Here is a 14299-nt window from a genome sequence, read left to right as displayed (position 1 = left end):
CACTGGAGGCCAATGTGTCGCCCACCGAGACCTCTGTGACACTTTCTCCATTGGTAAGTATCAGGTCCAGTATTGCCTGATCCCTTGTTGGTTCCAACACCAGTTGCCTGAGTCTTGCTCCCTTCATAGTGTGCTCCCTAGCGGTGATCCCCCCATTTTGTAAGTGAACATCGGGTTCTTTTTCCCTACATGCATGACCCTGCATTTCCCTATGTTGTTGAAGCTCATTTGCCACTTTTCGGCCCACTCTTCCAGTGTCGTCAGATCCTTTTGGAGATCTTCGCAGTCTTCCGTGGTTTTAACCCTGCTGTATAGTTTGGTGTCATCCGCAAATTTAATGACCTCACATTTTGTTCCCGCCTCCAGGTCGTTAATAAATATATTTTCTTATTCTAGATCCTCTGTGTTCATCCCATGCTTTTTTGAAGTCCGTCACCGTTTTCCTCTCCACCACTTCTCTCGGGAGCGTATTCCAGAATCCACCACCCTCTTCATAAAGAAGAATTTCCTTACATTGCTCCTGAGTCTCCCACCCCTCAACCTCAAATTATGTCCTCTGGTTTTACCATTTCTCTTTCTCTGGAAAAGATTTTGTTCTACATTAATTCCTTTCAAGTATTTGAACGTCTGAATCATATCTCCCCTGTCCCTCCTTTCCTCTAAGGTATACATATTCAGGGCTTCCAGTTTCTCCTCATATGTCTTTTGTCGCAAACCTCCTATCATTTTCTTCGCCCTCCTCTGGACCACTTCAAGCCTTTTTGTGTCCTTCGCCAGATACGGTCTCCAAAACTGAACACAATATTCCAAGTGGGGCTTCACCAACGACCTGTACAGGTGCATCAACATCTTCGTTCTTCTACTGGTTACGCCTCTCTTTATACAGCCCAGCATCCTTCTTGCAGCAGCCAAAGCCTAGTCGCACTGTTTTTTTGCCTTTAGATCTTTGGTCACTATCACCCTAAGATCCCTCTCCCGATCCGTGCATATCAGCCTCTCCCCTCCCAGCATATATGGTCCCTTACGATTATTAATCCCGAAATGCATTACTCTGCAATTCTTTGCATTGAATTTTAGTTGCCAGATTTTAGACAATTCCTCTAATTTTTGTAGATCGTTTTTCATGTTTTCCACTTCCTCCTCGGTGTCTACTCTGTTACAAATCTTGGTATCATCCATAAAAAGGCAAACTTCTCCTTCTAACCCTTCAGCAATGTCACTCACAAACATATTGAACAGGATCGGCCCCAGCACCAAACCCTGAGGGACTCCACTACTCACCTTTCCTTCCTCCGAACGACTTCCGTTAACCACCACCCTCTGGTGTCTGTCCATCAACCAGTTTCTAATCCAGTTCTCCACTTTGGGTCCTAACTTCAGCCCTTCAAGTTTGTTCAAGAGCCTCCTATGAGGAACCATGTCAAAGGCTTTGCTGAAATCTATGTAAATTACATCTAGCATATGTCCTCGATCCAGCTCTCTGGTCACCCAATCACAGATTCAATCTGGTTTATTTGGCACGATTTACCTTTAGTAAAGCCATGTTGCCTGTACTGATTTATTGTTTTTAAAAAAACCCAAAAAACCCAGACTTCACATAAAATGACTTTTTAAAATCAATGATCATTGCTGAGTGTGAAAACATAAAAGTTAAAGCTATAATATCAAGAAATTTCCTCCATTAAGCAAAAATAATATTAAATTTTAAGAAAAACGGAGCTTTGAGGGACCCCAGGATGGGCTTTAAATTTTATTTATTTATTTCTTCTGATCAAGCACAATCAAATTCATGGGGGAAAAAACTTCAATTCGCACAGCTTTTCCAAATTTAGATTTTTCTGGACAACCTACTGAACAAGCAGAAATGGCACTGCTTCCATAGCTTCAAACAACTTGTAGAGCCCCAAAGTGGCTCTTTCCAAGGGGGGGGGGAGAGGAAAAAAGAGTGGTCACAGACATGGCATTTTCCTGTGAGGTTCAGGTAAATATTTAGCGCAGTTCTGGTATATGATCAACAGCTATGAAATTCATCATTGCGTGGTGTGCTGGCATCACTGGATTCCCATTAATGCTGGAGCCCAGGACATCATTTCTATAAACTAGAGATTGCAAAGAGAGATTTGTTTTTGTATTTCTGTAGGCACAGAAAGGAGAAATGTTCTTTTTAAATGATTCTCAGTATCTCTTATGACATGAGAGATCCTATCTTGCATTGGTCGAAGAAAATTCTGAACAGCTATACAGATCTTCCATTAGTCACCAGCCAGCAGGAAATGATTTATCCTTTGCAAGAAGAGAAGACACAGGATGAGCTCAAGGATCCAGGCTACTGGGAAGGAGAAGAGATGGTGCAGTGTGCAATGTTAGTTAATGCTATCGATGTAGTATGCCCTCATTTGGTAAGTCAGCATCTTGTCAATGTCATTGGTGCAGTGTATGTGCTCCTTTGGTAAGTCAGAGCCTTTAATGTTACCAATGCAGCACAGATTCATTTGGCACAGCAATATTGGTTAATGTTATTGATGCAGTGTACCTTCATTTGGTAAGTCAGCATTGTGTTAAATGTTATCGATGTAGTGTGTATGCTCTTTTGATAAGTTAGTCCTTTTGTAATGTTATCAGTGCAGTGTACCTTCATTTGGTAAGTCAGCATTGTATTAAATGTTATCGATGCAGTGTGTATGCTCCTTTGGTAAGTCAATCCTTTGGTAATGTTATCAGTGCTGTGTGCACTCATTTGATAAGTCAGTGTCGGTTAATGTTAGTGCACTGCACTTTCATTTGGTAAGTCAGCATTGTGTTAAATGTTATTGATGCAGTGTGTATGTTCCTTTGTTAAGTCAATCCTTTTGTAATGTTATCAGTGCTGTGCACTCATTTGGTAAGTCAGTGTCGGTTAATGTTATCAGTGCAGTGTACCTTAATTTTGTAAGTCAGCATTGTGTTAATTGTTATCGATGCAGTGTGTATGCTCCTTTGGTAAATCAATCCTTTGGTAATGTTATCAGTGCTGTGTGCACTCATTTGATAAGTCAGTGTCGGTTAATGTTAGTGCACTGCACTTTCATTTGGTAAGTCAGCATTGTGTTAAATGTTATTGATGCAGTGTGTATGTTCCTTTGTTAAGTCAATCCTTTTGTAATGTTATCAGTGCTGTGCACTCATTTGGTAAGTCAGTGTCGGTTAATGTTATCAGTGCAGTGTACCTTCATTTGGTAAGTCAGCATTGTGTTAATTGTTATCGATGCAGTGTGTATGCTCCTTTGGTAAATCAATCCTTTGGTAATGTTATCAGTGCTGTGTGCACTCATTTGGTAAGTCAGTGTCGGTTAATGTTAGTGCACTGCACTTTCATTTTGTAAGTCAGCATTGTGTTAATTGTTATTGATGCAGTGTATATGCTCCTTTGATAAGTTAGTCCTTTTGAAATGTTATCAGTGCAGTGTACCTTCATTTGGTAAGTCAGCATTGTATTAAATGTTATCGATGCAGTGTGTATGCTCCTTTGATAAGTCAGTACTTTGGTAATGTTATCAGTGCTGTGTGCACTCATTTGGTAAGTCAGTGTCGGTTAATGTTATCAGTGCAGTGTACCTTCATTTGGCAAGTCAGCATTGTGTTAAATGTTATCAATGCAGTCTGTATGCTCCTTTGATAAGTCAGTCCTTTTATAATGTTATCAGTGCTGTGTGCACTCATTTGGTAAGTCAGTGTCGGTTAATGTTATCAGTGCAGTGCACCTTCATTTGGTAAGTCAGCATTGTATTAAATGTTATCGATGCAGTGTGTATGCTCCTTTGGTAAATCAATCCTTTGGTAATGTTATCAGTGCTGTGCACTCATTTGGTAAGTCAGTGTCGGTTAATGTTATCAGTGCAGTGTACCTTCATTTGGCAAGTCAGCATTGTGTTAAATGTTATCAATGCAGTCTGTATGCTCCTTTGATAAGTCAGTCCTTTTATAATGTTATCAGTGCTGTGTGCACTCATTTGGTAAGTAAGTGTCAGTTAATGTTATCAGTGCAGTGCACCTTCATTTGGTAAGTCAGCATTGTGTTAAATGTTATTGATACAGTGTGTATGCTTTTTTGGTAAGTCAGTCCTTTTGTAGTGTTATCACAGGGGTAGGGAACTCCGGTCCTCGAGAGTCGTATTCCAGTTGGGTTTTCAGGATTTCCCCAATGAATATGCATGAGATCTATTTGCATGCACTGCTTTCAATGCATATTCATTGTGGAAATCCTGAAAACCTGACTAGAATACGGCTCTTGAGGATAGGAGTTCCCTACCCCTGTGTTATCAGGCAGTATGCTTTCCTGTTAAGCAGGGATCTCAAAGTCGCTCCTTGAGGGCTGCAATCCAGTCAGGTTTTCAGGATTTCCCCAATGAATATGCACTGAAAGCAGTGCATGCACATAGATCTCATGCATATTCATTGGGGAAATCCTGAAAAACCCGACTGGATTGCGGCCCTCAAGGAGGGACTTTGAGACCCCTGTGTTGGGGTAACCATATTGCTACCAGAAAAAGGAGAACATATTAAGACATCCGGGTTTTACTTCCATTGAAAGCAATGGAAGTAAAACCCAGATGTCTCAATCAATCCTCCTTTTTCTGGAGCCATATGGAATCCTATCTCCTAGGGTATTTTAAAAATCAATCTGCAGTGGTTCCAATGCTGGATTTAGTGTTTAGCCAGTTTTACTTGCTTACTCATTCCGAACTTCAGGTTCATAGAAACTTACAGTACACACACTACAGATGTCAGGGGCTTTTAGGAATCTCTTCTAGAAAGGATGATGTTGAATCCTAATGGAAGCCCTGTGAACTCATCCATTCTTTCAGGTGTTCAGGAATTCGTATTTGCAAGGATGTAGGTTTAAAATCTGACCTCTTCTCGTTCTTGTTGTTAATATAGTTCCATCTCACCTCTCATTTCTTTCAGCTGAAGTAACAGAGTAACACAACAAATGAATCAATTATAAAATTATTTTATTGACATTTAAAACCCGTTCAAGTAACCAACCTGAATTTATTAATAATCTAATCATACCTTACTGCCTCTCTAAAGCTCGTCGCTCTACATCTCAAAATCTCCTAGCAATTTCTTCCCTAAAACATATCAATACCATCTGATCTAATAATTTCACGGTAACTGCCCCTTCTCTTTGGAATTCTACCCCTAACCATCTTCGTACAGAAGTTTCTCTTCCTCATTTTAAAAATAACATAAAAACCTTTCTATTTCAAGATGCTTTTGACGTCTAACTGCCCTTATTAGGGCTAAAACTTTTACATTTTAAATTTTTTTAATTTTTAATGATCATTTAAAAAAAAAAAAAATTATTTATTATTTATTTTTTAAATTTTTCCTTCCTATCGTACCTCCATTTTACATTAACTTTACTTGATTATTGTAATTCCTCCCTCTTTCCTCTTGTGCCCGTTCGTTTATATGTTATGTGATATTTGTCTTGTAACTTATCTCAAGTTCTACCTATGTAAGCCTGTGTCTTTGGTTCCCCATTAGCACTTATTTGTACACCGCTTAGAAGTTTGATTGAGCGGTATAAATTTTTTTTTTTTAAATAAACTTGTAATGGCAAAAAAAGACCCTCACAGTCCATCCAGTCTGCTCATGAAGCGTTTGCATATGTCTTGTTTTGCCATTAGGCCATCATTTCATGGACCCCTTGCCTTTTGAGGATGACCGAAAGTCACAGCTCTTTTTCTGCGCTTGAAATATCTAGAATGTCACCTCCAGATCTTCTAGTCAAAAGGTGGCCTATTCTGCTCCTTTGAGATAACCTAAGGCTAAAATGCCCTGCGTGTTGCCGCTACCGCCTCCTTTTAAGCAGGCGGTAATTTTTCAGCTAGCGCACGCTAAGTGAAAGGAACCCCTAGTCCGAGGTGGCTTTGTGCTGTCAGCAAGCAGGAGTTCTCTACTTTCTTGTGTGGTGTCTCTTTCACTGGCACATATTGGCAGATGATTCACAAGGTAGAAAGACTGAACATCTCATACCTGTACTCTTTATTTTCTTACTAACATAGTAGACGACAGCAGAAACAGATCTATCGCTTCATCCTATCTGCCCAGCTATTCCCACCCACACTGCAGAGATATGTCCTAGGACCATTTTTTAGTTTCTCGTTATCCAAGAGTTTGGGTGAACTGTAGCAATTTAGGGCTGTTTCCTTGACCCATAGAAGAAAGACTTGGGAGATGAACAGAAGCTGGAGGGGAAATTTTTTGAAAATATTTTTACAAGTGAAAAAAGATAGATTAAACAAAACAAACAAACAGGAAGAAAAGAAATCAATAAATAAATACCTTCAGAAAAGCATAAAAAAAGTCTAAAACATAGACAACATAACAAGTAACACGGAAAACTAATTTTTCCCCTAGCTCATAAAACTATTGTCTGGTACCCAAGTGTTCTAAATATTTTTCCTCCCCTGTTCCCAACCTATTCCTTGCATTGTCATAGAATAAGTTCTTAGATAGACTCCCATTTAATTTGGTGGTGAAAAAGTGCTTTTTTTACACTGTGGAAATTAAAGACCATCAAAAATTATTTTGACCTTTTATCCTTTAGACTGTTGGTGCAGGCATTGGTATTACCTATATTGGACTACTGTAATATTGTTTATTTGGACGCACCAAAGAAAGTTGTGAGAAAATTAAGAATAGTGCAGAATACGGCTGTTCGTCTGATATTTGGACTGAAGAAAAGCGATCATATCAGTCCTTAGTACCGATCATTGCACTGGTTGCCAGTGGAGGCACGAGTAATATTTACATTTTCATGCCTCTGTTTTAAGTCAGTTGGGGATTGGCCATCTACCTACCTGCTATCTCATTTCATGCTATACAATCCCATGAGGATAACTAGGAATTGTAACCTATTTGCATACCTGAAGATTTTAGGCTGTAAACTTAGGTCTTATTTAGACAGGATGCTTGCATTTCAAGCAAGCAAACAACAGTCCTGGTTGGATAACTATATCAGCGGAGCCATGCTGTCCTATGGCGCTTTCAGAAAAGAAATTAAGACAGTATTATTTGATAAATTTATCTCTTAATTTGTGCTTTTATTCTTAACTCAATAATTTTACTGTATTAACTTAAATTTTTATGTCTTTTTAAATAATAGGCTGTATTCTTGCCATTACTATTTTGTATTTCACTGATTGTCCAGTTTTTCTCTTCTGTGGAAACCGCCTAGAATTCTTTTGATTAAGGCGGTATAGGAAAATAAAGTTATGTTATGTTTCTCCCGGTGTAGTACCACAGACTCCAATTGATTGATGTCTCTCCTCTCACTTGTTCGTCAGAAGGAATCCCTTGTGCTTATCCCATTACTGAGATTCATGAGCAAACATTTTTGTCCAAATATAAATGGGAAAATATTCAGTAGAGCATCTAAATGGCATTCTACATTGTAGCCTGCACACTTTCAAATTAGTTTGTGGTGTCCCTCAAGAATTTATTTTTTTATAGTCTCCATACTTTTCAATAATATTCTGATCCCTATTTCTACAAGGCTATATTTATTCTAATAGATGGTTGGTAAGTGACTGGCATGTGTGTGGGCAGATGGGTTTAATGATTGAGGGGTTGCTCACTTATATCTATGCCTTTGTTTTAATGTTTGTGAAGGATTATGTTGCTTGTTATCCATTTCAAATCACAAAACCACCAATGGAAATTCCAGCAGACAGATCTTGGAATGATTTTGATGAGATTAAATTCAGCTTCTCCTAAAATACTCCAAAGCATTTTGCAGCCTCGACACCTACTCACCTTACCTGATCAAAGCAGCCACTCCAAGAGCCATAGGAAAAATAACCCAATGGCTCAACTATTACCTAAAAACTGGCCTTTTCCCCAAATCAGGAAGAGGAACTCTCTTAGTGCCTGTCCCCAAAAACCCATAACTAAGCACCTCTGATGTGACCAATTATCGACCACTAGCTTCCATCACCCTAGTCATCAAAATGATGGAAGGATATGTCACAGAACAACTTGAATGCTACTTACAATGCTTCAATGTCCTCCACCCTTCACAATCAGGATTCAAGAAAAATCACAGCATTGAGATAGTGGTCGCAGTACTAGTAATGTACGGCAAGGAATTACTGAACAAGGGTCACAGCTCAATCATAATCCAATTTGACTTACGCAGCGCATTCGACCTAGTAGACTTCAATCAAATGTCCGAGATCTTCAGCTATTCTGGATTTAGAGGCCCTGTCCTCTCCTGGTTCCATGTCTTCCTAATTTCCTCACCATTCAGCACTATGCGGTATGTAACATGGTGAACTTTCTGATAGCTGCCACCCTCCCAGCGGAGACCCTAAGAATCCCCACTTTCACCATCAATGTTCAACCTCCTAACAAAGGGGTAGGCAATTCCGGTCCTTGAGAGCCAGAGCCAGGTCAGGTTTTCAGGATATGTATGCACTGCTTCCTCGAGATACAAATCTATCTCATGCATATTTATTGTGAATATCCTGAAAACCTGAGCTGGCTCTGGCTCTCGAGGACCGGAATTGCCTACCCCTGTCCTAACAAATGCAATCCTTGGGAGCTGATCTAGATCTCACAAATAAAACATTGTTACCTATAATGGATGCACTAGTCCAGTGGTTCCCAACCCTGTCCTGGAGGAACACCAGGCCAATCGGGTTTTCAGGCTAGCCCTAATGAATATGCATGAAGCAAATTTGCATGCCTATCACTTCCATCATATGCAAATGTCTCTCATGATATTCATTAGGGCTAGCCTGAAAACCCGATTGGCCTGGTGTTCCTCCAGGACAGGGTTGGGAATCACTGCACTAGTCAATACCCTGACCATTGTTTAAAAAAATGTGTCCACATCATAGAAAACTGGACCTCGACACATCGCCTCAAATTAAATAAATCCAAATTCCCTTGGCTAAGACCTTCGACTGGCCCATGCTATGCTCCGAGGATCACAATAGACAACTCAGAATTTCAATTAGAGCTACAATCCCAAATCTTAGGAGCAGAAATTGATAACCACCTATCCATGAAGAGTCACATACAATCCAATAACAAAACAATTTGTCCTTGCAATGAGAAAGCTAAGATCAGTCAGAAAATACTTCAAAACTGAGGCTTTCCAGATTTTAGTACAATCCCTAATCCTATCTCGACTGGACTACTGCAATGTAATACTAGCTCTTTGCTCTAAAATGTTTAGATCACATTTACAGCTAGTTCAAAATGCAGCAGTAATACTCATATACGGAATATGGAAATTGGAACACCTGCAAACCTACTATTTGAAACTGCATTGGCTGCTCATAACTGCAAGGATGAAGTTTAAATTAGGCATCACTGCCTTTAAAATCCTAAGAGGAAATGCCCCCCCAACTACCGTCCTACTCCAGGGTGCCTCCAATAGATATTCCACCAGAAATATTTTCCACTTAAAAATTCCCATCATGCAACAATATAAAGTCTACCAGGCAAATCACCTTATCTGTCCAATATCAATTAGCAAAATGCTGGAACCAACTTACACTTACACTACGATCTTGTGACCACTATCTTAAGTTCAGAAAACTTCTAAAAGCATTTCAGTACCAAGACAAGGAATCAACCCTGAAGTAACTGAAATGTTACTTGTAAAAGCCCATCTCTAAACTGCCTAATGCAACTCCTGGGACAAAACAAAGAGCCAACAATGGCCTACTTGACCTTGTAACTACGTATTTGTAATTATGACCTAACTGTATTAATTTTTGTAATGATCTACCTGTACTAGCAACCCTATTGAATGTCTGTGTTAAACTGTCCATTGTAACTTCCTGGGTAACTGACCCAGCCTCTTGTAATGTAATCCGACATTGAACTGAATAGGTAAAGCTGGAATAGAAAACCTGATTAACTTAACATAACATAACATTTAGAACAGTGGATGGACAGACTATACGAGGGGCCGCTGAAAAGTTCTTAGCCCAATTAAGAAGAGAATGTGGACTGTGGAGCCATGAAACTTACAAGTTATTCCACATTTTTCTTGACAGTTTTTATTTCATTTCATATCATTGAAATGAAAAGTGTCAAGAAAAGTGTGGAATAACTTGTAAATTTCAATGTTCCCCATCATTCTCTTCTTGGCTGGTCTGAGAACTTTTCAGCGGCCCCTCATAAATGTTATAAAAATACTGATAATTCTGCCAGTGGATTCTGAGAGGTCAGTGACCATATTGCTTCTTAATCAAAGCTTTTACACTTCGGCCAACTGGTTATTACATAGGAAAATGACTTTGAAATGTTCATAGAACTGAGCTAAATAACTTGATTGTGGTGGAATGGCCCATTGCCACTTAAATCATATACCAGAACTGAACTAAATATTTACATGTACCCCACAGGGAAATGCCATATCTGTGACCACTCTTCTTTCTTCCTCCTTTTTGTGATTGATTATGGCACTGTTACTATGACCAACTTTGTAATACAAAAAAAAACAAACTTATTTTTGTCATTTAGGGGCCCTTTTACTAAAGCTTAGTGTGCACTAACAGAATTAGTGTGGGCTAAGAAGCCCAAATTTATAAAATGGGCTTTTTAACATTTAGGGCCTGTCTTTTGGACACTGACATTGGCGGCCACCTAAGAAATGGCTGTCGATCTCATGGCAATCACGCATTGGCATCCAAACAAGAATCGCATCTACAGTCCCGAAATATTGCAGGCCTACATTTAAGGTGTCTGTCTTGCATCTACGTAGTTGCATAGCAATGCTTAAGCCTGCCCAAGACCACTTCCGGGTGAAGCCACACCCATGCTACGCATTGCGCGTGCTTAAGCGTCACTATGTATCTCTGTAGACATATTTCAGAGGCCTACAATGTGGTGTCCCAATTGGTTTTTAAAAAAAATGTGTGTCCCAATTGGTTGCTAGACGGCAGTAGGACGCCCTACTGCCGACTGCCATCGGGATGCACATTTTCAAGAATCAGGCTCTTACAGCCTCTTTTACAAAGCCGCGGCAACAGCTCCGAAGCCCTTTAAATCTCTATGGGCTTCAGGGCCGTTAGCACAGCACAGCCGCTAGCACGCCTTTGTAAAAGAGGCCGTTTGTGTACACTAATTCTATTAGTGTGTGCTAAACTTTAGTAAAAGGATCCTTAGTTTGGAACCACGTTAAGACCATTATATCCTCATTTAGACTTTAATTCTTTTTATGCTGCGATTTACACATGGGATCTGATTTTATTTGGACTATTGTAACACCCTAAGTGTTGTTTTTCAGCGAACAAAGTAATTCAAAATATGGCCGCCTCCTTGGTGCTTATTCAGTCAGTGGTTTCTGCTTCTCCATTTCTTCATCAGTTACACTGATTTCCCATCTCAGCATGGATGAACTTCAGGACTCTAGCAAGGTTTTTGTGCTCTGCATGGTAGTGGCCAGGTTATCTTCAAGAGAAGATAAAGCATATTATTTCATGGTTTGCTTACATTAAGGTCTGGCAGTTCTAAGTGACACAGTCACAGAGATGCCCTGTAACAGAGAGATGAGGCCTGTGACTTTAAATAAATTCCATGACTGAAAGGAGATGGAAGAGCCCAGCCAAATGTCTGTTAATGTTCTTGCAGAAACCATTACTTTTTTTGCCCTATCCCCCTCCATCCCAAGATATAGTCTAACCTTTAAACTAGTCAACTCAGCTTCGTATCCCTATTCCAGTTATCTAGCACATATAATTCAAGTTGTCCATGAAAAGTTTGAATGCTTACATTCATTTTTGCAATTGTCAGATACCGCAGAGGAGAGAAAGAAGGAGAGAAGGGGGGAGGAAGGAATTGCTCTCAATCTGGAGGGTGATCTGCCACCTGCTTCTGTAATTACAGAGGTAATTTGACATGTTTTGAAACTACATGCAGTGGAGCTCTGCAGTGTGGAAAGGCATTGGGCTGGTTATAAGACACTGCAAGGGGGTCATGCCTGTCACCCTGTGGAGGGCAAAGCTCTACAATTATGCCAAGCATAGCGATTAATAATGGCTTCTGTGTGATGAGCTACAAGCCAGGAGAAACAAGAGGAAGTGGCCTCTAGGGAGCAGGAGGCTAGGAGTTCAGCAGAGTAGCTACCACGGAGCACCAGGATCCCTTCCAACTCATTAACCACAGGTTTGGATGCCAGCATCAAATTAGGAACACCTGTCCACTTAAAAAAAATAAACCAGGAACACCTGTCCATCTTTTTAATATCACTTTTCCTTTTCTTTTCTGCTGTATTCCAAGTAGATCTGAGCTGCTTATGGATAAATATAATTTGCACAATTTATTTTAATTATTTTCATATTTATATACCACCTATCAAGGTTATCTAGGCTGTTTTTCAATCAGGTACTCAAGCATTTTCCCTATTTGCCCCAGTTGGCTCACAATCTATCTAACATACCTGGGGCAATGGAGGATTGAGTGACTTGCCCAGGTCATATGGAGCAGCGCAGGATTTGAACCCACAAGCTCGGGCTGCAGGTAGTATATCAAATTCATGACCCTTTCCCGAAAAACCACAAGTGAACATCCAATAACCTTCATGGGAAATAACTCATCTTTCAGCTTCCCTTAAATAAAAGCCTGGGAAGAGTTCAATGATTATTATTAATGTGGGGACGGCGCGGAGGGCAATTTTCAATGCCATCTGTATGAACAAATGATAAGTTAAAAAGAAAGAAAAAAAAAAAAAAACCCTTTGCAAAAGGAAATCTAAAACATAAGGGCGGGGCAGGCCGGAGGAGACAAGACACTCGCTAGGAAATGCCACCAAATCCACTGTAATGGAAATCTAACGTGCATCGACCGAACAAGGCCTATATTATGGCAACCTGCCTACATCAGGGTCTAAACATCCAAAGAGTTTCAAGTAGTACAATTATGTGTGTTACACAACAATACCAAAGCCACAGTTCCAACAGGCTGAGAAAACTGACTTCATTGTTGTGCAGCTCATATAATTGTGCTACTTGGAACTCTTTGGATGTTTAGACCCTGATGTAGGCAGGTTGTCAAAATATAGGCCTTGATCAGTCGATGTTTAGGTACTCGCTTAGCCATGTTGGATCTATGAACTTTAGATTTCCATTACAGATTATTTGGTGGTTGTTATGAGTTCTTGGGGTTATACGTACACAGATCACAGACCTTGTTTGGATTACTGTGGTTCAATTTTTCAATTATATTGATATTCTCTCAATATTGTATATGAACACTTGTCATGTTGCTAATAAAAAGATTTTCAAAAACTAGAGCTTGAAAGATTATTTGGTGGTAGCTCCTGTGAGTTTCTTGTCTCTTCTGGTTACGATAACCCTGCTTTTCTGAAGAAGGCTATCTTAGCCGAAACATGGACCGTGTTGGGGTCCAGTATGAAAAAGGATTGATAGATTCCTTGTTATGCATGCTTTGTTATATGTATATGTTATATATGTTTCATTGATTTACAACGTTTAAATAAATTGATTGTCTCTTTAGTTGATTGATTGGATCCCTTCCCCACTTCTTTTTTGGTTCATATTTTCACACATGGTTATGTTTTTTCCTCTGTATTGTGGGATACATCAAATAGCAAGTTATACATATACAGTAAATTGTTCTCCCAATACACTAAGACCCTGATTCTATAAAGTTAGGCGCCCAACTTAATTGATTAATAGACTTAAGTGACATTGATAATTGCCACTTAACTCATAATTTCCATTAATTGGACTTAATTGAAAGTTAGATCTCTAACTCAAAAAATGTGATTCTATAAAAAGTAGGTGCCTAGTCCAAAGCGCCTACCTAAAAGTGGGCCTGATTAAGGACAGATCATGGCCATGTTATTGAGTTAGGTGTCTGTGTTTGACTTAAGTGCTGTTGTGTGCCTAACTTAAATGCAAGCATTTAAGCCAAGAAAACACCTAAAAATTGGGATGCCTAGCAATGCCTAACACCACTTAGGTGGTGCTAAGTGAATTCTATACAATGTGGGGTTCATAATCAAAACTGAAATACATCTAAAATCTCGCCCAAGTCGGCACTCGGATGATCTAAAAGACAGGTTGTCCAAGTACCAATAATCGAAACAGCTTTTTAGACGTATCCAGGGACTTTTTAGGCCTTTGAATGCCGTTGTGCATCCAGAGCTGAAGGGGCATTTTTGGAGGAGTGGTTAGGGTGGGATGTGGGCGGGATGTGGGCTGACCTAGTCTTAGTCGTCCTGCAGGGATAATCAAAAGTTTGACGAGATTGCTTAGATGGAACTTATATG

The sequence above is a fragment of the Geotrypetes seraphini genome, chromosome 8 (assembly GCF_902459505.1).
Source record: "Geotrypetes seraphini chromosome 8, aGeoSer1.1, whole genome shotgun sequence".
In the NCBI taxonomy this organism is placed as follows: domain Eukaryota; kingdom Metazoa; phylum Chordata; class Amphibia; order Gymnophiona; family Dermophiidae; genus Geotrypetes; species Geotrypetes seraphini.
This window is presented reverse-complemented; position numbering follows the sequence as displayed.